We start from the raw sequence: 23,260 nt of genomic DNA on the forward strand, positions 1-23,260 counted from the left end.
ATGGAAGGCCTCATATAAATGTGAGATGTGCTAGTGAGTAAAGTAACCACTGCCAGCCTTATTGAGGACCAAGCTTGTATCCTGTTGAAGCCCTTTAGGAAAGTAGTGCTCTGAGGCTGTAATTAATTAAAACTTAGGGAGTAGCAACAGGGGGTGTTCTCATGGGAGGTTACAAGAAGGGACAAGGCAGTACTAAGTCTATTGACCAATGAAAAGCCACCATTTATAAATGACAGGGGCAGGAGCCAATTAAAAAGATGGGTGGAAAGTTTACTTTTTTTGTATTTTCAGTGAAGATATTATATTTGCATAGCACTCTTGCCAATGGTATAAAAAAGTAAAAAACATTGTCATTTTCAACATCAACAGCTCTAAATTTAACAAATGCAAGACCTATTGCATTGGAAATGTAATCCGTCTTGCATTTGTTGGAGTTGGAGTTATTGGCATTATCAATGCCAAATATTTTTTAGGTCTCGCCTACGCAGCGCGCATGTGCTGCATAGGGGACCTCTTGTAATCGATTCGCTTTTTCGGTGAGAAACATGCACGCCTTGAGTTGCTTTCAATAGCAACGCGTGCACGTTTGGCGATTCCCTTGCGGGAGCGTGCTTTGGATGGGGCCCCTGCTCGCTCCCGCAAGGGAAACGCTCTGTGGCTCTCGGCCGCACTCCCCCCACCCCTCCACCCTCAGCGTCTACTCTCTCCCCTCCCTGTTTCCTCCTCCTCTTCTGCCAGTCGCGCGTGCTTGTTATGTGAAGGGAACTAGAGTAGGAAACATAAAGGCATTAGTGTCAAATAAATATTCATACAAAATCTATCCTACTTCATAGCTATGATTAAAATGACTCTATATGAACAGAACACCCATTTTAATGCTTGTGTGAATAATGTGTAGGTGAAATGCTAAATGAAAAATTAGGAAATCAGTGCATACATACATAGTCCCAGCTGTGCCTGCACGGCCCCTTCTTCGGTATTCAGCTGTTTTTTTTTATTATTGCATTAACCAGGAGCTGGATTCAGCGTGTCCCACGAAGTCTGCAGCTTACTGCGGTGTCGGTGACCAGATTGGAGCCAACAAGCCTTGGTAACAGCAAGTCTCGGGGAAAGGATAAAAAGTCAGTGGTGCAGACCAGCAAGTGATGAGGGACTCGCCCAGCAAGGGTAAGTCAGGGCAGGCCTGGAGCAACCAGGGGAGCCCTTTGGAACGGTAGAAAAGTCTTCTAGGGACTCACAAGCCAACCGGCAAGGGATTGCAAAGACGCCTCGGGAGGATTCATTCTACAGGGGCCGACGGTCACTCGGGACGGGGTAGGCCTCTGATCTTCGCAGGGATTCCTGCTGGAGGCTTGGACCACACATGGTCCAATGCACAAGTTCGTAGAACGTCGTGCGGGGGTTGCACTGGAAAATAGTGCACGGTACCCAGGGATTGCGGTTCCTCGTCACTCGTGGGGTCCACTTGCCTCAGGGTCGCTGGGGACTCACGATGGCCTTGGAGAAGTCAGGAAATCCTCTTCCTGGGCTGCAGGGACTTCGGACTCCGGCGGGAGCGGGAAGGTTTGCGACCGTTGATTGCAAGATTGGGTGCCTGCCAAGCAGGGGAGTCACTCCTTGACTCCAAGGGAGATTCTTCAGTCTTCCAGAGGTAGTGGAACGTCGAAGGTCCAGGATTCTTCTTCAGACCGTCGTTCAGGGATATCTAGTTTGCAACGGCAAGGGTTCCCTAACTTATACTGAAAGGAAGGGAGGGACTAGCTCTATGACCCCACCTATGGGAGGGTCAGGGGAGTGGGTGACTACACCCACTTCCCTTTGTCCAGTTTCGCGCCAGAGCAGGGGCAGGTAGCCCCTGAGCCGGTTTGAACTGGTGTATGCACAGAGGAGCCTACTGCTCCCCCAGTGCAGGACTTCAAAGCACTCTCTCTAGGAGTGCACCCACCCAGCCCCAATACACTAAACCCTGTCTGGGAGGTGGTCACACCTCCCTGTGACAGGATGCCTATTGTTGGGCCTCCTCCACTGCGAGTTTCGGTCATCAGCAGGAGGGCAGCCCAGTGTCTGTGACTGGTGGCATCCATTTTGTGATGCCAGAGCTCTTCAGGATTCTACCGTGTTTCCACAGTAGGTACATGTCTATCCCTCTAGAAGGGTGGGGTCATACTCCCACACCAGTTACTGGTGTGGGGGTATGATTCCAAAGCGTTTGACACCAAACACAACATGTTTTGATGCAGCCATTCCAAAGTTAGCATTTACCGCGAGGTTATAATGCACTTAAGAGTATATGGTTTGACCGCATCCACAAACAGCCCCAGAGAATGGACTCTGAGAGCTGCAGAGGGGCCCTGCTCAGGCAGAGGCACCCCCTCACATGGAAACCAAGCACCCTGCCCTCAGGATTGATAGGGCCTGCCTTAGGGGTGACTGATAGGTTTAAATGTGTGTGAAGGGAGAGATATAGTGAACCTATATCTCAGTGAGGACACTACCCCACCCAGGCTGCAGTAGCAGGCCTGTGGTGTCAGATTTAGTCTGCTTCCCAGGGGTGGCATAATACATGCTTCAGCCCCTGGTAGGCCTGTGAAGTACCTATGCCCTTGGTACCTAAGGTACCATATACTAGGGGCTCATAAGGTACCACAGTATCCAATCACTAGTGCACCTAATATGCACTCCAAGTTGTTTAGAGAGAACAGAGAGGCTGGGGCCCTGATTAGCAGGGTCCCAGCCAGACTATAGCCAGAAACCAGTGTAAACATCAGAAAAAAAGTGGGGGCAACATAAGAGGCAGATCCTACTCTCCTACAATTTACATCAAGAGCACTTGACTCCATGCCCCAACGATAAAAATATTACACCTGTGTGGAAAAACCGTGATATATTTTTCATAATAAAGGTGATCACTTCTAGTGCTGCCATAAGTGATTATGTCGCTTTTAAATCAACATACGAAATGTGGAACGGGTGAGATGTATAGTAGGCAAGGAGAGTAATTAAAGAAATGGGTCGAGAGTCTTACGGTTGGTACGGAAGACTGAAACTATAAGGAACAAAAGATTTTTCAAAATGAAGTACATTTTTAAACAAGCATTTGCAATGCAATCGGTCTCGCATTTGTTAAAGTTAGAGCTGTTGGTGTTGAAAAGAATGTTTTTTACTTTCGTTTTTTTATTTGCAGTGGAGTTATGGTACTGCACCCTACAGAAGATATGGTAAATCCATCCTACCCATACTGCATTGCATGCAAGACAGTAGCACAGGTAAATTCAAATTGCTATGTCCATATACGCAATTAAGATCTTTGAAATGTGACAAAAGAATTCTTATATTAATTCCACATTAGGTTGTTGTGAGCGTGGGGATTCAGCGGGCTGGAAAAGCAGGCAAGGAGGCCGTATATAGTGTGCAATAGTCTACTTTTATTGTGCCCCAGGCACTTCGTGCAACAGGAAAGTATACAGGTCCGAACAGGAGGATAACTGGAATCGAAGTTGGGCCCGTCTGTCGCGGTTGTCGTCGCTGGAGCTCCCCTGCCGTCTAGACCGTCGTCGTCGATCGCAGGTAGGAGGGTGGATGGGCACCTCGGAGGGCAGTAAGACAAAAGACAGAAGGAGCCGTTAGTCCTGCTGGGGCTCTAGGTCGTTGCTGTAACCGTCACCGGGAGTGGTAAAGGAGGAAGAGAGCGTGAGGGAAAAGGACGGGGAGAGAAGGGGGGGGATATGCTGAAGAAAAGAGGGGTGCTCGGAAAGGGGTCGTGTGGGCTATTATTTACACTGTGCAAGATGCTATACAACGTTTACTGGTAGGTCCTACCAGGGTGCAATTGGCGTGCCTAAGATAGAGAGACTATATCTATATATCTACAGAGGGACGATGGTACATACGGGCACCTAGGGTGCTATACCGAAGGAAAGCTGGTACTCACGGGCTCCGCCGTAACTCTCATCTGAGTTACGGCCGCTCCTCAGCCACCTCCGGGGGATTCCACCAGTCTTCGGACCACTCTTCTGGTTCGCCGCTCTCGTCCTCTTCTTTTGCCGGTGCCTCCTGCCGAAATCTCCTGCCACGATCCTCCGACGACTTCTGCCTCTCGTCTTCCTTCTTTTCTATCTCCGGCGGGGAACGGGGAGGAGGGACTTCCGGGAGCAAGAGGTAGTCCTTCCGGTGGGTCGTCGTTCGGGATAGGCTCCTGTAATAGAGAGAGAGGCGGGGTTCCTGTGGTCACGGACGCTGTGGTTGGAACCCTGGATCGCGCGCCCTGGAAGGGAGGATTGCGGGGAAGGGATACCCTGGGCAGGGTGAGTAAGGGAGGCAGGACCTGAGGGAGGGAGTCTCCGTCACATTCCCTTCCCCTAGCTGTCTTTCTTGTAGCTGGTGTGGACAGTGGATAGCGAGAGAGAAAGTCCGCGTTACCCTGTTCTACACCTTTTCGATGTATCGTTTTGAAGCGGTAGGGCTGGAGGGCCAGGAACCACCGCAGGACACGGTCATTGTGCCCTTTGTTCCGGGCCATCCACTCAAGGGGGGCGTGATCGGTGAAGATGGTAAAGTCGCGCCCTTCTAGGTAGTAACGGAGGCTGTCCACCGCCCATTTAATTGCCAACGCTTCCTTCTCCACGACGGCATAGTTCTTTTCTCGAGGGAATAGTTTCCTGCTGAGGTAGAGTATGGGTTTTTCGTTCCCCTCGGGGTCTTTCTGCGAAAGCACCGCCCCTAATCCCTGCTCTGAAGCGTCTGTCTGGAGTAAGAAGGATTGTGTATAATCTGGATTTACTAATACGGGACTGGAGGTCAAGGCGTTCTTCAGATCTGAAAAAGCATGCCATAATAAGGGCGTCTGGTTTTTCAGGATGGCCTCTGTTTTCGTGGATTTCTTCAATAGGTCAGTGAGCGGGGCTGCCCTTTGGGAGAAATTAGGCACAAACCTTTGATAGTATCCAAGGAGGCCCAGAAAGGCACGCAAGTCTTTTCTGGTCCGGGGAAATGGGAGGGAACGTATTGCTTCTGTTTTGCTTCTCTGGGGCCGGATGAGGCCCTCCCCCAGGAGGTATCCTAAATATTTAACGGTTTGAGCCGCTAGGGTGGTTTTGGCAGGGTTAATCGTAAAAACGTAGGAGCCCAAGGAGGAAATGACGTTGTGAAGGTGTTCTAAGTGTTGTGGCCAGGTATCGCTGTAAATGACTATATCATCGAGATACGCTCCTGCATACTGAGTGTGAGGCCGTAAGATATGATTCATGGCCCTTTGAAATGTGGCGGGTGCGCCATGGAGGCCAAACGGGAGGACGAGGAACTGATGTAACCCTTCGGGGGTCGAAAACGCTGTTTTCTTTCGATCTTCTTTTCTGAGGGGTATCTGCCAATATCCTTTACAGAGGTCCAATGTGGATATGTACTGGGCTTTCCCTATGCGCTCGACCATCTCGTTGACGCGTGGCAATGGGTACGTGTCAAAGGAAGATATCTTATTGACCTCCCGGAAATCGATGCAAAATCTAACAGACCCATCGGGTTTGGGTACAAGCACTATTGGAGAATTCCAGTCGCTTACAGAGGGTTCTATAATGCCCATTTTAAACATCTGTTCTATTTCTTGGTGTATAATTGCCCTGCGGGCTTCAGGGACCCTATATGGCCTTTGCCGGACCACCTTCCCCGGACTCGTTTGTATGGCGTGTTCTGTGATGGTGGTATGACCGGGTGAAGACGAAAACACCTGTTGTAATGGATAGAGGCGATGCTGGAGCTCTATACTCAGGGGCGTGGGTAGGACGGGTCTATGCAAGGGGAAAAAGAAAGGGAACCCAGACCCATAGAGCAGGCTAGGACGGGACGAGGACCTTCCCATTTTTTTAGTAAGTTGACATGAGAAATCTGGGTAGTACTGCGTGCGGGGTCCAGATGTACTTCGTAGGTGACAGGGGTTACTTGTCGAAGGATGGTATAGGGGCCTTGCCATTGTCCTAGGAGTTTTTGGTCGGAGGAGGGCATCATCAACAGAACCAGATCCCCCACGGAGAAGACCGGTGTTTTGTGCCCCTATCGTAATGATCCTTCTGTATTTCTTGGGCCTGTGTGAGATTCTGGTGTACGATGTCCCTAATTAGTGACAAGTGTGTTTTGAGGTTCTCTATATATTCTGGGAGGGGACGAGTGCGATCTGGTTCTGTTTCCCAGGCTTCTTGGGCCATGTCCAACAGAGAACGAGGGGGTCGGCCATACAACAGTTCGTAGGGTGAATACCCGGTGCTGCTCTGAGTTTTACAACGGATTGCGAATAAGGCAAGGGTAGCATGTCCTCCCACCTCTTCGCTTCCAGGACCTAATAGTTTCTTTAGGGTTTGCTTTAAGGTGGCATTGTATCGCTCCACCAACCCATCGGTTTGCGGATGATACGCCGAGGTACGTATCTGTTTAATCCCCAGTTGGGAGCAGACCTGTTTCATAAGGGCGGAGACGAAGGGAGTGCCCTGATCCGTCAGGATCTCCCTGGGAAATCCTACCCTTGAGAACACAGAGATGAGCGCTTTAGCAACATTTTGGGTAGTGGGTTGTCGCAGTGGAAGGGCTTTGGGAAAACGGGTGGCGTAGTCCACGATAACGAGGGCGTATCGGCAGCCACTTCGGGAGGGTATCAAGGGCCCTATGATGTCCATCCCCACCCTACTGAAAGGGATGTCAATAACGGGAAGGGGCTGCAGGGGTACCCTAGGGGGCTGGTATCTACTATGTTTTTGAGAGACCGGACACTCTCTGCAGTAAGTTTTGACGTTCTGGTGTACCCCTGGCCAATAGAATCTATCTAAAATCGCTTGGCTGGTTTCTTGTCTCCGAAATGTCCACCCAGGAGGTGGCTGTGGGCAAGAAACAGGACCTTCTCTCGAAAGGGGCCGGGTATGAGCAGTTGTGGTTTTTGTTGGGTCCCTCCCTTCCGATACAGCAACCCATGTTTCTTAAAGAAGTAGGGACCTACTCTAAGGGGATCCTCGTGGTCTACTCCCTTGGCCCAAGCTTCCTGTAGCACAGGATCCTCTTGCTGGGCTGCCCTAAATTCTCGGTCGGTTTACCATGGGTGTTCGTCGAGGTTTACTGGGAAAACACCAGCGTACTCCCGTTTCTCCTTCCTTTTCTGGGCCTTGGTTTTCGGTGTTTTGGGTTCAATCCCCGGGGAGGAAGGTCCCTGAGGGTACGGGGCTTCTCCCACCAACGGGTCAGGGAATCTGTTGTTTCTTGTAGAAGTCCTGGTAGGCCCACATAGTCACTTCCCAGAATAGCCTGTTCCGGTAGAGTAGGGACAAGACCAACGGAGAGGGTGGTTCCGGGATCCTTGGGGTGTTGGACTCGTACTTGGGTAGTGGGGTACTTTTTTGTATCTCCATGGACGCATTGAATGGCGACCATACCAGACGTAGGGCCCACAGGTTTAGGCAAGAGCTGGCTGGGGCCGGAGAGCGCTCTGTCAACACCCCGAATCAGCCAAGGCCATAAGCGGTTGTCCATCGATGTTTACCGGACAGTGGAACGACGGAGGTGACATACCTGGGACCGAACACACATAGTTCCTGGCGAGTCCCACCTCCATGGGTATCACCTTGTGGGGGCATACTCGAGCAATATGACCAAAACCCCCACAACTGTAACACTGGGGTCCGGGGTTGTTGGGTCGGGGTGGTAGAGGGTATGGAACCAGAGGGAGAGGTTCAGGTCGTTTCTGGAAAGAAGGACGGGGGGGTCGGAGGCTTGTGGAGGGATGTAGTTTGTGGGGCTGATCCTCCTTACTTCGTTGTGTCTCCTGTGCCCGACTGTAGGCACTTGCAATTTCCACCGCGGTGTCCAGGGTAAGGTGGGCGTGTTGTCGCACCCACCTTTGGGTGCCGGGCAGTAAAGACATCAGAAATAGTTCCAAATATATTTTTTGTAAGACGTCCTCCATGGTGGAGGATTCCGGTCTCAACCACTGATTGGCCAGGTCCTTAATTCTGAACGATAGGGCTCTCGGGGTTTCCTGTGGCCCCTCCTTGACTTGGCGTAATTTCCTGCGACAGGTGTCGTCGTCGATGCCCAACCGTTCAAGGATGCATTTCTTTATGTCCCTATATGGTGTGGTACCCTGTAAGTTAGCCTGTTGATACGCCGCCTGTAAGTCGCCGGTCAATAAGGGACCCAGGTAGTGACCCCAACGGTCGGCAGGCCACGATGCAGCCTGCGCCAATCTCTCAAACTTGCTAAAGAAAAAATCGGGGTCCTCCCCGGGCACGTACTTTTGGAGTACCACTGACGGTAGGGAGGTCGTTGGTCTCTGGTGCTCCAACACAGAGGTCAATTTCCCCATGGCTTGCTCATGGGTGTCCCCCTGTCCCCGTAACACATCGTGGAGTTGGCCTCGATCGTCTTCGGCTGTCTTCAAAAAACGCTCCATTAGTTTCCCCAACTGCCAGTGAGTAGAAATGAGGGAGTAGCAGCACATGTAACAGGGGGTGCTCTCATGGGAGGATACAAGAAGAAACATGGTGGTACTAAGGAGGACCTATTAAGCCTAGTGATCAATGAGAAACTACCATTTACAAAGGACAGGGACAAGAGCCAATTAAAAAGATGGGGCAGAAAGTTTACATTTCTTTTTATTTGTGGTGGAAATATTATATGTGCATAGCACTATTGTCAATGGTATGAAAAAGCAAAAAACACTGTCATTTTCAATGCCAGCAGCTCAAATGCGAGACCTATTGCATTGAAAGTGCAATCGGTCTTGCATTTGTTGGAGTTGGAGTTATCTGCATTATAAATGGGAATTATTTTTTTTACCTAGCCATGTTGCAGGCTGCTGTACCATATGTGGCCAAAAGAGGTCCAATGAGCACTCTTTTGGCCACACATGGTACTGCACTCTGCAAAAGATATGGTAAATCTACCCTACCCATAATGCATTGCATGCAAGACAGTACCACAAGTATAATTAGTAGCTTTGAAATGTGACAAAATAATTATTATATTAATTCTGGTTTCGGTTCTACTCTGTGTGGAGCTGATGAAGAGAAATTAATGGAAGGCCTCATATAAATGTGAGATGTGCTAGTGAGTAAAGTAACCACTGCCAGCCTTATTGAGGACCAAGCTTGTATCCTGTTGAAGCCCTTTAGGAAAGTAGTGCTCTGAGGCTGTAATTAATTAAAACTTAGGGAGTAGCAACAGGGGGTGTTCTCATGGGAGGTTACAAGAAGGGACAAGGCAGTACTAAGTCTATTGACCAATGAAAAGCCACCATTTATAAATGACAGGGGCAGGAGCCAATTAAAAAGATGGGTGGAAAGTTTACTTTTTTTGTATTTTCAGTGAAGATATTATATTTGCATAGCACTCTTGCCAATGGTATAAAAAAGTAAAAAACATTGTCATTTTCAACATCAACATCTCTAAATTTAACAAATGCAAGACCTATTGCATTGGAAATGTAATCCGTCTTGCATTTGTTGGAGTTGGAGTTATTGGCATTATCAATGCCAAATATTTTTTAGGTCTCGCCTACGCAGCGCGCATGTGCTGCATAGGGGACCTCTTGTAATCGATTCGCTTTTTCGGTGAGAAACATGCACGCCTTGAGTTGCTTTCAATAGCAACGCGTGCACGTTTGGCGATTCCCTTGCGGGAGCGTGCTTTGGATGGGGCCCCTGCTCGCTCCCGCAAGGGAAACGCTCTGTGGCTCTCGGCCGCACTCCCCCCACCCCTCCACCCTCAGCGTCTACTCTCTCCCCTCCCTGTTTCCTCCTCCTCTTCTGCCAGTCGCGCGTGCTTGTTATGTGAAGGGAACTAGAGTAGGAAACATAAAGGCATTAGTGTCAAATAAATATTCATACAAAATCTATCCTACTTCATAGCTATGATTAAAATGACTCTATATGAACAGAACACCCATTTTAATGCTTGTGTGAATAATGTGTAGGTGAAATGCTAAATGAAAAATTAGGAAATCAGTGCATACATACATAGTCCCAGCTGTGCCTGCACGGCCCCTTCTTCGGTATTCAGCTGTTTTTTTTTATTATTGCATTAACCAGGAGCTGGATTCAGCGTGTCCCACGAAGTCTGCAGCTTACTGCGGTGTCGGTGACCAGATTGGAGCCAACAAGCCTTGGTAACAGCAAGTCTCGGGGAAAGGATAAAAAGTCAGTGGTGCAGACCAGCAAGTGATGAGGGACTCGCCCAGCAAGGGTAAGTCAGGGCAGGCCTGGAGCAACCAGGGGAGCCCTTTGGAACGGTAGAAAAGTCTTCTAGGGACTCACAAGCCAACCGGCAAGGGATTGCAAAGACGCCTCGGGAGGATTCATTCTACAGGGGCCGACGGTCACTCGGGACGGGGTAGGCCTCTGATCTTCGCAGGGATTCCTGCTGGAGGCTTGGACCACACATGGTCCAATGCACAAGTTCGTAGAACGTCGTGCGGGGGTTGCACTGGAAAATAGTGCACGGTACCCAGGGATTGCGGTTCCTCGTCACTCGTGGGGTCCACTTGCCTCAGGGTCGCTGGGGACTCACGATGGCCTTGGAGAAGTCAGGAAATCCTCTTCCTGGGCTGCAGGGACTTCGGACTCCGGTGGGAGCGGGAAGGTTTGCGACCGTTGATTGCAAGATTGGGTGCCTGCCAAGCAGGGGAGTCACTCCTTGACTCCAAGGGAGATTCTTCAGTCTTCCAGAGGTAGTGGAACGTCGAAGGTCCAGGATTCTTCTTCAGACCGTCGTTCAGGGATATCTAGTTTGCAACGGCAAGGGTTCCCTAACTTATACTGAAAGGAAGGGAGGGACTAGCTCTATGACCCCACCTATGGGAGGGTCAGGGGAGTGGGTGACTACACCCACTTCCCTTTGTCCAGTTTCGCGCCAGAGCAGGGGCAGGTAGCCCCTGAGCCGGTTTGAACTGGTGTATGCACAGAGGAGCCTACTGCTCCCCCAGTGCAGGACTTCAAAGCACTCTCTCTAGGAGTGCACCCACCCAGCCCCAATACACTAAACCCTGTCTGGGAGGTGGTCACACCTCCCTGTGACAGGATGCCTATTGTTGGGCCTCCTCCACTGCGAGTTTCGGTCATCAGCAGGAGGGCAGCCCAGTGTCTGTGACTGGTGGCATCCATTTTGTGATGCCAGAGCTCTTCAGGATTCTACCGTGTTTCCACAGTAGGTACATGTCTATCCCTCTAGAAGGGTGGGGTCATACTCCCACACCAGTTACTGGTGTGGGGGTATGATTCCAAAGCGTTTGACACCAAACACAACATGTTTTGATGCAGCCATTCCAAAGTTAGCATTTACCGCGAGGTTATAATGCACTTAAGAGTATATGGTTTGACCGCATCCACAAACAGCCCCAGAGAATGGACTCTGAGAGCTGCAGAGGGGCCCTGCTCAGGCAGAGGCACCCCCTCACATGGAAACCAAGCACCCTGCCCTCAGGATTGATAGGGCCTGCCTTAGGGGTGACTGATAGGTTTAAATGTGTGTGAAGGGAGAGATATAGTGAACCTATATCTCAGTGAGGACACTACCCCACCCAGGCTGCAGTAGCAGGCCTGTGGTGTCAGATTTAGTCTGCTTCCCAGGGGTGGCATAATACATGCTTCAGCCCCTGGTAGGCCTGTGAAGTACCTATGCCCTTGGTACCTAAGGTACCATATACTAGGGGCTCATAAGGTACCACAGTATCCAATCACTAGTGCACCTAATATGCACTCCAAGTTGTTTAGAGAGAACAGAGAGGCTGGGGCCCTGATTAGCAGGGTCCCAGCCAGACTATAGCCAGAAACCAGTGTAAACATCAGAAAAAAAGTGGGGGCAACATAAGAGGCAGATCCTACTCTCCTACAATTTACATCAAGAGCACTTGACTCCATGCCCCAACGATAAAAATATTACACCTGTGTGGAAAAACCGTGATATATTTTTCATAATAAAGGTGATCACTTCTAGTGCTGCCATAAGTGATTATGTCGCTTTTAAATCAACATACGAAATGTGGAACGGGTGAGATGTATAGTAGGCAAGGAGAGTAATTAAAGAAATGGGTCGAGAGTCTTACGGTTGGTACGGAAGACTGAAACTATAAGGAACAAAAGATTTTTCAAAATGAAGTACATTTTTAAACAAGCATTTGCAATGCAATCGGTCTCGCATTTGTTAAAGTTAGAGCTGTTGGTGTTGAAAAGAATGTTTTTTACTTTCGTTTTTTTATTTGCAGTGGAGTTATGGTACTGCACCCTACAGAAGATATGGTAAATCCATCCTACCCATACTGCATTGCATGCAAGACAGTAGCACAGGTAAATTCAAATTGCTATGTCCATATACGCAATTAAGATCTTTGAAATGTGACAAAAGAATTCTTATATTAATTCCACATTAGGTTGTTGTGAGCGTGGGGATTCAGCGGGCTGGAAAAGCAGGCAAGGAGGCCGTATATAGTGTGCAATAGTCTACTTTTATTGTGCCCCAGGCACTTCGTGCAACAGGAAAGTATACAGGTCCGAACAGGAGGATAACTGGAATCGAAGTTGGGCCCGTCTGTCGCGGTTGTCGTCGCTGGAGCTCCCCTGCCGTCTAGACCGTCGTCGTCGATCGCAGGTAGGAGGGTGGATGGGCACCTCGGAGGGCAGTAAGACAAAAGACAGAAGGAGCCGTTAGTCCTGCTGGGGCTCTAGGTCGTTGCTGTAACCGTCACCGGGAGTGGTAAAGGAGGAAGAGAGCGTGAGGGAAAAGGACGGGGAGAGAAGGGGGGGGGATATGCTGAAAAAAAGAGGGGTGCTCGGAAAGGGGTCGTGTGGGCTATTATTTACACTGTGCAAGATGCTATACAACGTTTACTGGTAGGTCCTACCAGGGTGCAATTGGCGTGCCTAAGATAGAGAGACTATATCTATATATCTACAGAGGGACGATGGTACATACGGGCACCTAGGGTGCTATACCGAAGGAAAGCTGGTACTCACGGGCTCCGCCGTAACTCTCATCTGAGTTACGGCCGCTCCTCAGCCACCTCCGGGGGATTCCACCAGTCTTCGGACCACTCTTCTGGTTCGCCGCTCTCGTCCTCTTCTTTTGCCGTGCCTCCTGCCGAAATCTCCTGCCACGATCCTCCGACGACTTCTGCCTCTCGTCTTCCTTCTTTTCTATCTCCGGCGGGGAACGGGGAGGAGGGACTTCCGGGAGCAAGAGGTAGTCCTTCCGGTGGGTCGTCGTTCGGGATAGGCTCCTGTAATAGAGAGAGAGGCGGGGTTCCTGTGGTCACGGACGCTGTGGTTGGAACCCTGGATCGCGCGCCCTGGAAGGGAGGATTGCGGGGAAGGGATACCCTGGGCAGGGTGAGTAAGGGAGGCAGGACCTGAGGGAGGGAGTCTCCGTCACATTCCCTTCCCCTAGCTGTCTTTCTTGTAGCTGGTGTGGACAGTGGATAGCGAGAGAGAAAGTCCGCGTTACCCTGTTCTACACCTTTTCGATGTATCGTTTTGAAGCGGTAGGGCTGGAGGGCCAGGAACCACCGCAGGACACGGTCATTGTGCCCTTTGTTCCGGGCCATCCACTCAAGGGGGGCGTGATCGGTGAAGATGGTAAAGTCGCGCCCTTCTAGGTAGTAACGGAGGCTGTCCACCGCCCATTTAATTGCCAACGCTTCCTTCTCCACGACGGCATAGTTCTTTTCTCGAGGGAATAGTTTCCTGCTGAGGTAGAGTATGGGTTTTTCGTTCCCCTCGGGGTCTTTCTGCGAAAGCACCGCCCCTAATCCCTGCTCTGAAGCGTCTGTCTGGAGTAAGAAGGATTGTGTATAATCTGGATTTACTAATACGGGACTGGAGGTCAAGGCGTTCTTCAGATCTGAAAAAGCATGCCATAATAAGGGCGTCTGGTTTTTCAGGATGGCCTCTGTTTTCGTGGATTTCTTCAATAGGTCAGTGAGCGGGGCTGCCCTTTGGGAGAAATTAGGCACAAACCTTTGATAGTATCCAAGGAGGCCCAGAAAGGCACGCAAGTCTTTTCTGGTCCGGGGAAATGGGAGGGAACGTATTGCTTCTGTTTTGCTTCTCTGGGGCCGGATGAGGCCCTCCCCCAGGAGGTATCCTAAATATTTAACGGTTTGAGCCGCTAGGGTGGTTTTGGCAGGGTTAATCGTAAAAACGTAGGAGCCCAAGGAGGAAATGACGTTGTGAAGGTGTTCTAAGTGTTGTGGCCAGGTATCGCTGTAAATGACTATATCATCGAGATACGCTCCTGCATACTGAGTGTGAGGCCGTAAGATATGATTCATGGCCCTTTGAAATGTGGCGGGTGCGCCATGGAGGCCAAACGGGAGGACGAGGAACTGATGTAACCCTTCGGGGGTCGAAAACGCTGTTTTCTTTCGATCTTCTTTTCTGAGGGGTATCTGCCAATATCCTTTACAGAGGTCCAATGTGGATATGTACTGGGCTTTCCCTATGCGCTCGACCATCTCGTTGACGCGTGGCAATGGGTACGTGTCAAAGGAAGATATCTTATTGACCTCCCGGAAATCGATGCAAAATCTAACAGACCCATCGGGTTTGGGTACAAGCACTATTGGAGAATTCCAGTCGCTTACAGAGGGTTCTATAATGCCCATTTTAAACATCTGTTCTATTTCTTGGTGTATAATTGCCCTGCGGGCTTCAGGGACCCTATATGGCCTTTGCCGGACCACCTTCCCCGGACTCGTTTGTATGGCGTGTTCTGTGATGGTGGTATGACCGGGTGAAGACGAAAACACCTGTTGTAATGGATAGAGGCGATGCTGGAGCTCTATACTCAGGGGCGTGGGTAGGACGGGGTCTATGCAAGGGGAAAAAGAAAGGGAACCCAGACCCATAGAGCAGGCTAGGACGGGACGAGGACCTTCCCATTTTTTTAGTAAGTTGACATGAGAAATCTGGGTAGTACTGCGTGCGGGGTCCAGATGTACTTCGTAGGTGACAGGGGTTACTTGTCGAAGGATGGTATAGGGGCCTTGCCATTGTCCTAGGAGTTTTTGGTCGGAAGAGGGCATCATCAACAGAACCAGATCCCCCACGGAGAAGACCCGGTGTTTTGTGCCCCTATCGTAATGATCCTTCTGTATTTCTTGGGCCTGTGTGAGATTCTGGTGTACGATGTCCCTAATTAGTGACAAGTGTGTTTTGAGGTTCTCTATATATTCTGGGAGGGGACGAGTGCGATCTGGTTCTGTTTCCCAGGCTTCTTGGGCCATGTCCAACAGAGAACGAGGGGGTCGGCCATACAACAGTTCGTAGGGTGAATACCCGGTGCTGCTCTGAGTTTTACAACGGATTGCGAATAAGGCAAGGGGTAGCATGTCCTCCCACCTCTTCGCTTCCAGACCTAATAGTTTCTTTAGGGTTTGCTTTAAGGTGGCATTGTATCGCTCCACCAACCCATCGGTTTGCGGATGATACGCCGAGGTACGTATCTGTTTAATCCCCAGTTGGGAGCAGACCTGTTTCATAAGGGCGGAGACGAAGGGAGTGCCCTGATCCGTCAGGATCTCCCTGGGAAATCCTACCCTTGAGAACACAGAGATGAGCGCTTTAGCAACATTTTGGGTAGTGGGTTGTCGCAGTGGAAGGGCTTTGGGAAAACGGGTGGCGTAGTCCACGATAACGAGGGCGTATCGGCAGCCACTTCGGGAGGGTATCAAGGGCCCTATGATGTCCATCCCCACCCTACTGAAAGGGATGTCAATAACGGGAAGGGGCTGCAGGGGTACCCTAGGGGGCTGGTATCTACTATGTTTTTGAGAGACCGGACACTCTCTGCAGTAAGTTTTGACGTTCTGGTGTACCCCTGGCCAATAGAATCTATCTAAAATCGCTTGGCTGGTTTTCTTGTCTCCGAAATGTCCACCCAGGAGGTGGCTGTGGGCAAGAAACAGGACCTTCTCTCGAAAGGGGCCGGGTATGAGCAGTTGTGGTTTTTGTTGGGTCCCTCCCTTCCGATACAGCAACCCATGTTTCTTAAAGAAGTAGGGACCTACTCTAAGGGGATCCTCGTGGTCTACTCCCTTGGCCCAAGCTTCCTGTAGCACAGGATCCTCTTGCTGGGCTGCCCTAAATTCTCGGTCGGTTTACCATGGGTGTTCGTCGAGGTTTACTGGGAAAACACCAGCGTACTCCCGTTTCTCCTTCCTTTTCTGGGCCTTGGTTTTCGGTGTTTTGGGTTCAATCCCCGGGGAGGAAGGTCCCTGAGGGTACGGGGCTTCTCCCCACCAACGGGTCAGGGAATCTGTTGTTTCTTGTAGAAGTCCTGGTAGGCCCACATAGTCACTTCCCAGAATAGCCTGTTCCGGTAGAGTAGGGACAAGACCAACGGAGAAGGTGGTTCCGGGATCCTTGGGGTGTTGGACTCGTACTTGGGTAGTGGGGTACTTTTTTGTATCTCCATGGACGCATTGAATGGCGACCATACCAGACGTAGGGCCCACAGGTTTAGGCAAGAGCTGGGGCCGGAGAGCGCTCTGTCAACACCCCTAATCAGCCAAGGCCATAAGCGGTTGTCCATCGATGTTTACCGGACAGTGGAACGACGGAGGTGATATACCTGGGACCGAACACACATAGTTCCCGGCGAGTCCCACCTCCATGGGTTCCTCCTTGTGGGGGCATACTCGAGCAATATGACCAAAACCCCCACAACTGTAACACTGGGGTCCGGGGTTGTTGGGTCGGGGTGGTAGAGGGTATGGAACCAGAGGGAGAGGTTCAGGTTGTTTATGGAAAGAAGGACGGGGGGGTCGGAGGCTTGTGGAGGGATGTAGTTTGTGGGGCTGATCCTCCTTACTTCGTTGTGTCTCCTGTGCCCGACTGTAGGCACTTGCAATTTCCACCGCGGTGTCCAGGGTAAGGTGGGCATGTTGTCGCACCCACCTTTGGGTGCCAGGCAGTAAAGACATCAGAAATTGTTCCAAATATATTTTTTGTAAGACGTCCTCCATGGTGGAGGATTCCGGTCTCAACCACCGATTGGCCAGGTCCTTAATTCTGAACGATAGGGCTCTCGGGGTTTCCTGTGGCCCCTCCTTGACTTGGCGTAATTTCCTGCGATAGGTGTCGTCGTCGATGCCCAACCGTTCAAGGATGCATTTCTTTATGTCCCTATATGGTGTGGTACCCTGTACGTTAGCCTGTTGATACGCCGCCTGTAAGTCGCCGGTCAATAAGGGACCCAGGTAGTGACCCCAACGGTCGGCAGGCCACGATGCAGCCTGCGCCAATCTCTCAAACTTGGTAAAGAAAAAATCGGGGTCCTCCCCGGGCACGTACTTTTGGAGTACCACTGACGGTAGGGAGGTCGTTGGTCTCTGGTGCTCCAACACAGAGGTCAATTTCCCCATGGCTTGCTCATGGGTGTCCCCCTGTCCCCGTAACACATCGTGGAGTTGGCCTCGATCGTCTTCGGCTGTCTTCAAAAAACGCTCCATTAGTTTCCCCAACTGCTAGTGAGTAGAAATGAGGGAGTAGCAGCACATGTAACAGGGGGTGCTCTCATGGGAGGATACAAGAAGAAACATGGTGGTACTAAGGAGGACCTATTAAGCCTAGTGATCAATGAGAAACTACCATTTACAAAGGACAGGGACAAGAGCCAATTAAAAAGATGGGGCAGAACGTTTACATTTCTTTTTATTTGTGGTGGAATTATTATATGTGCATAGCACTATTGTCAATGGTATGAAAAAGCAAAAAACACTGTCATTTTCAATGCCAGCAGCTCAAATGCGAGACCTATTGCATTGAAAGTGCAATCGGTCTTGCATTTGTTGGAGTTGGAGTTATCTGCATTATAAATGGGAATTATTTTTTTTACCTAGCCATGTTGCAGGCTGCTGTACCATATGTGGCCAAAAGAGGTCCAATAAGCACACTTTTGGCCACACATGGTACTGCACTCTGCAAAAGATATGGTAAATCTACCCTACCCATAATGCATTGCATGCAAGACAGTACCACAAGTATAATTAGTAGCTTTGAAATGTGACAAAATAATTATTATATTAATTCTGGTTTCGGTTCTACTCTGTGTGGAGCTGATGAAGAGAAATTAATGGAAGGTCTCATATAAATGTGAGATGTGCTAGTGAGTAAAGTAACCACTGCCAGCCTTATTGAGGACCAAGCTTTTATCCTGTTGAAGCCCTTTAGGAAAGTAGTGCTCTGAGGCTGTAATTAATTAAAACTTAGGGAGTAGCAACAGGGGGTGTTCTCATGGGAGGTTACAAGAAGGGACAAGGCAGTACTAAGTCTATTGACCAATGAAAAGCCACCATTTATAAATGACAGGGGCAGGAGCCAATTAAAAAGATGGGTGGAAAGTTTACTTTTTTTGTATTTTCAGTGAAGATATTATATTTGCATAGCACTCTTGCCAATGGTATAAAAAAGTAAAAAACATTGTCATTTTCAACATCAACAGCTCTAAATTTAACAAATGCAAGACCTATTGCATTGGAAATGTAATCCGTCTTGCATTTGTTGGAGTTGGAGTTATTGGCATTATCAATGCCAAATATTTTTTAGGTCTCGCCTACGCAGCGCGCATGTGCTGCATAGGGGACCTCTTGTAATCGATTCGCTTTTTCGGTGAGAAACATGCACGCCTTGAATTGCTTTCAATAGCAACGCGTGCACGTTTGGCGATTCCCTTGCGGGAGCGTGCTTTGGATGGTGCCCCTGCTCGCTCCCGCAAGGGAAACGCTCTGTGGCTCTCGGCCGCACTCCCCCCACCCCTCCACCCTCAGCATCTACTCTCTCCCCTCCCTGTTTCCTCCTCCTCTTCTGCCAGTCGCGCGTGCTTGTTATGTGAAGGGAACTAGAGTAGGAAACATAAAGGCATTAGTGTCAAATAAATATTCATACAAAATCTATCCTACTTCATAGCTATGATTAAAATGACTCTATATGAACAGAACACCCATTTTAATGCTTGTGTGAATAATGTGTAGGTGAAATGCTAAATGAAAAATTAGGAAATCAGTGCATACATACATAGTCCCAGCTGTGCCTGCACGGCCCCTTCTTCGGTATTCAGCTGTTTTTTTTTATTATTGCATTAATTTTACAGCATTTCATGCGAGGAGCCCTGCAGGAGCCATTTCTAAAAATAAACTGAAGCGGTCGCCTCAATGAAACAAGCTTAGGGGACAAAATACCTCCATATGCCGCTTTTCTGATCCTGATTCGCCGGGCTCCATAATCCAGATTTGCGGCCTGTGAACATTTTCTGCTCTCTGAATTAAAAGGTGGGGAGTCGAGGCAAGAGCAGAGCGCCCGGCGCTGAGGGTGCCTGGCCTGGCTGCTGGCCTGGATATACTTAAGACGAGAGGGTGGGACAACTTCACAGGCGAGCTCGGGGGCCCCTCTCAGTGCACAAGAGGCCCCACCACCTCTGCAAACACAGCGCTGACATGGGCTATGCATCTGAGTACTTTGGGCTATTCGCCAAATAAACTGGAATACATATGTTAGAAACAGAACAAACTGGAAATTATTTGTGAGAAAAACAAACCGTGCTGTAACTTATTCATGAGAAACTATGTTATCTATGGATTCGCGCCGATGTATTTTTCCCCCGTTTTACAAAGTGTACATTTATGATTTTCAAATGACGCAATCCATTTCTTCTGTAGTTTCTCCAGTTGTATTCCTCCTTTCCTGTCTGTGCATTAAACATCAGCAGCTTGAAAGATGAAGAGCGACCCGCGGCAGGATGGCTTCTACGTAGCTCTGCTTTATTTCTAAATTTAAAATTGTTCACTGAAAAGGGAAAGAGTGAGTTTGTAATGGACAAGGGGAATCGGGGTTAAAGCAACAAACTTTACCCCGGTAACAAAGAGGACATTGGAGCCGGAGGCATAGGTGGATCGGGAAGATTCCTCCGATTCTCAAATGCTACTGCAGAAACTTACTTTTGAGTCTGATGGTCGAGAATGAGAGGGCTTCGGGTACAAGCATTTTCTACGTAGTTTGCTGGGGTTGAGTAGTCATTGGAATAATGTGAGGGGCATCTGAGTGCAGGGGTTCCAGATTGAATGTGATAAAGCCCTGGTTTCACGACTGCTCCCTGTGTGTCAAGGAGCTTACTTACCCTGTGTGTCTCATTAAATAATGTCTGGTTTGAAACCTTTTTTGTAATCATGAGATTCTCAACATCACTCATTCCAACTTCTTGATTTTCGAATTTATTTGCTGAATTTTTTCACTTGCACTTGACATTAGAAGATGGTCAGAAACCTCGGGTCACTAGGCATTATACCCGCCGTCATCTAATATCCACCCAACACAACCTAGAGATGTCTGAAAGATGTTTGAGATGTTCCCTTCAACTCCAAGGTGCACATGAGGTTTTCTCATCTTGTGGACGGTTTGGCATTTCTAGGTTTGAGCCAGTGAATTTGGGCTTGTATCTCTTTTGACTGTGCACCTTGAGGTGCGATGACAGGCATTATTTCGACCACTTATGGATTAGCAGGATCTGCTCAACGCCATGCATCTCAGGATGGGCAACAGTCTTCTACCCAGGGCGTATTTGTTTTTTATTTCAATATCCAATCAGGCGTAATTTTAACTGATGGCTGCAGTTGGGGCCCACATGCACTCTTTTTCGGGGACCAGGACTTCTTTTTAATCATCAGAGTTTGACCCTGAACAGTAGAAGGAAATGCAGCCAGCGCTGAAAGGAGGAGGCAAAAGACCTTAAAACAGTGACAAAGGGAGAACGCAGGAATGAAAAAGAACCCGAAAACTCATATAAAGATGCACTGAGAGTCTGTTGGTGTAAGAAAGTGGCAGGAGGTGAAATTAAGAATATACAGTCTTGATATTTGGTAGCCCTAAATGTCTGGCAGACTACTGAGAACAAGCATTGACATAGCCAATAGGTCTCGCCTTTGGGACCGTATAAGTGTTTAGCTATGCAACAGTTGATGTTGTTGCACCAAGGATATTGTGCTGCATAACTAAATAGGGGAGAGGAGTTGGCCTAACGGCTAGGGCGGTCAACCTCGAATCTGGGGAACCAGGTTCGAGTCTCGGCAATGACGCTGAACATCCTGTGATTCTGGGCAAATCACTTAATCTCCCCGTGCCTGAAAAAATGAATTTGTCCTCATGTAATGCAACTGGTGCTATGTAAAGCACTCTGATACCTGATTTGGGTCATCTTCGCGCTATATAAAACTCTGTAAAAAAAAAAATACTTATAAGGTCCCAAAGGTGAGAACTATTGGCTATGCCAATGCTTGTTTACAAGGGGCACATCCACACACAAAGTAGTTCTTTTCAGTGCCAGAGACAACCATGGCAACAAGTGCTTTTCGAAACCAAAAAAAGTATACTTTTAGCGAATATTTTTTATATTGTCCCCCGCATATAGCGTTTTCCAAAAATCATGACAAAACAAGCATTGACAAAGGCAAAAAGCTGTCTGCCAATGCCAGACCTATTGGGCATGCCAATGCTTATTTTCAAATTTGGCACCAAGAGTCTAGTTATCTAGCCTCTTGGTTTCAGAAATGTACGTTGGTGTCTAAGGCTTCAAAATTAGACAAAGCCATTTTAGACCCTGGTTTCCAAAGGATCTAGTGTGAATAGTGTAGAACACGGGTTTGCAACTTATTTTATTCTTTTTCTCTTCTAGTTATTGAAAACCATCCTGAGCTACCGCCTAATATAGGTGGGTGTTCAATAAGGGTAGATAAAGTCTAAGTAACTTGCTCCTAGAGTATTCCAGTCCTGCTCCTGTGAATGTATAGCATTATTGCACTATTACATCTACAGCAAATGTTAACTTGCGTGGACCACAAGGATCAAACGTTTTGTCTGCTGTTTATGAATCACACTGAGAAGTGATAATCTAAATTTATCGGATCGGCACTGTTCCTGATCAGGGGCAGTGTCTCCCCCCTGCACAACTATCGTTCCCAGAAGGGACTGCTCTGTTGCAACAGTCTTGTCAGCAAAATTATGAATCCTCTTCTAAAGCAATGACTCGCATAGATAAAACTGTATACTTCAGATACGTTTTTCCATGTGATAGTTTTATTGCTCCTCAATTGTTTGACTCAGATGTGGCGACATCAAATCACAACTTTTCCCTTTAAGTCCAAATACATTTCGGACCAATGTGGGCCCTTCGTCAGGGGGATTATTGCTGGAAAGAAACCAACAAATATGTTCAACCATTCATGGTACAAACAATGAAACTGATAGAAGACAAACATTATGCGACTTGCTGCTGAGGCGAATTCCTCTTTTGCAGATATGTTGAAGACAGTGGCTACAGTATTGGCATTACCTATGCCCACTGATTACCAGATTGATGTCCTTTATTAATCAATCAATCATGGGTTTGTTAAGCGTGACTACTCACCCGTTAGAGTCTCAAGCCGCTGGGGGAGGGAGGGCGGGGAGAGGCGTAAGGTCCTGTCCATCAAGGAGGAGGTCTATCGAAGAGCCATGTTTTGAGTTCCCTCGTAAAGTTGGGGAGTGATGTCGTCTGTCTGAGGTGGAGTGGGAGGGAGTTCCAGGCTCTGGCCGCGCGGAAAGAGAATGAACGGCCTCCCAATCTGGACTTCCTGGTGCAAGGGACCACGGCGTAGGAGAGCTGGGCTGATCGTAGGGTCCTTTGGGGTGCGTGGAATGTGAGTCGGCTATTCAGGTAGGCTGGTCCGGTGTTGTGGAGGGCTTTGTGTGCGTGGGTGAGAATCTTGAAGGTGATTCTTGCCTCCATTGGGAGCCAGTGGAGTGTGCGCAGGTGCTGGGTAATGTGAAAGTGCCGTGGCAGGTTGAGGATTAGTCTGGCGGCGGCGTTCTGGATGTTTTGAAGTTTGCAGGTGAGGTTTTTGTTGATTCCAGCGTAGAGTGCGTTGCCGTAGTCAAGTCTGCTAGTGACGAGGGCGTGTGTGATGGTCTTTCTGTGTTTGAGGGGGATCCATTTGAAGGTCTTGCGTAGAAAGAGGCGGGTGTGGAAGCAGGAGGATGTGACAGAGTTGATCTGGCGGTCCATTTTGAGTTTGGAGTCCAGGATGATTCCGAGGTTGCGTGCGTGGTCCGTGGGTGTGGGAGGGCTTCCAAGGGTGGGGGGCCACCAGGTGTCGTTCCAGGCATCGGGGTGTGTGCCCATGATGAGTACTTCTGTTTTGTCCGTGTTGAATTGTAGACAGCTGCTCTTCATCCATTTGGTGACTGCTTCTATGCCTTCTTGAAAGTTG

This window comes from Triturus cristatus, chromosome 7 (assembly GCF_964204655.1).
Source record: "Triturus cristatus chromosome 7, aTriCri1.1, whole genome shotgun sequence".
Taxonomy (NCBI): Eukaryota; Metazoa; Chordata; class Amphibia; order Caudata; family Salamandridae; genus Triturus; species Triturus cristatus.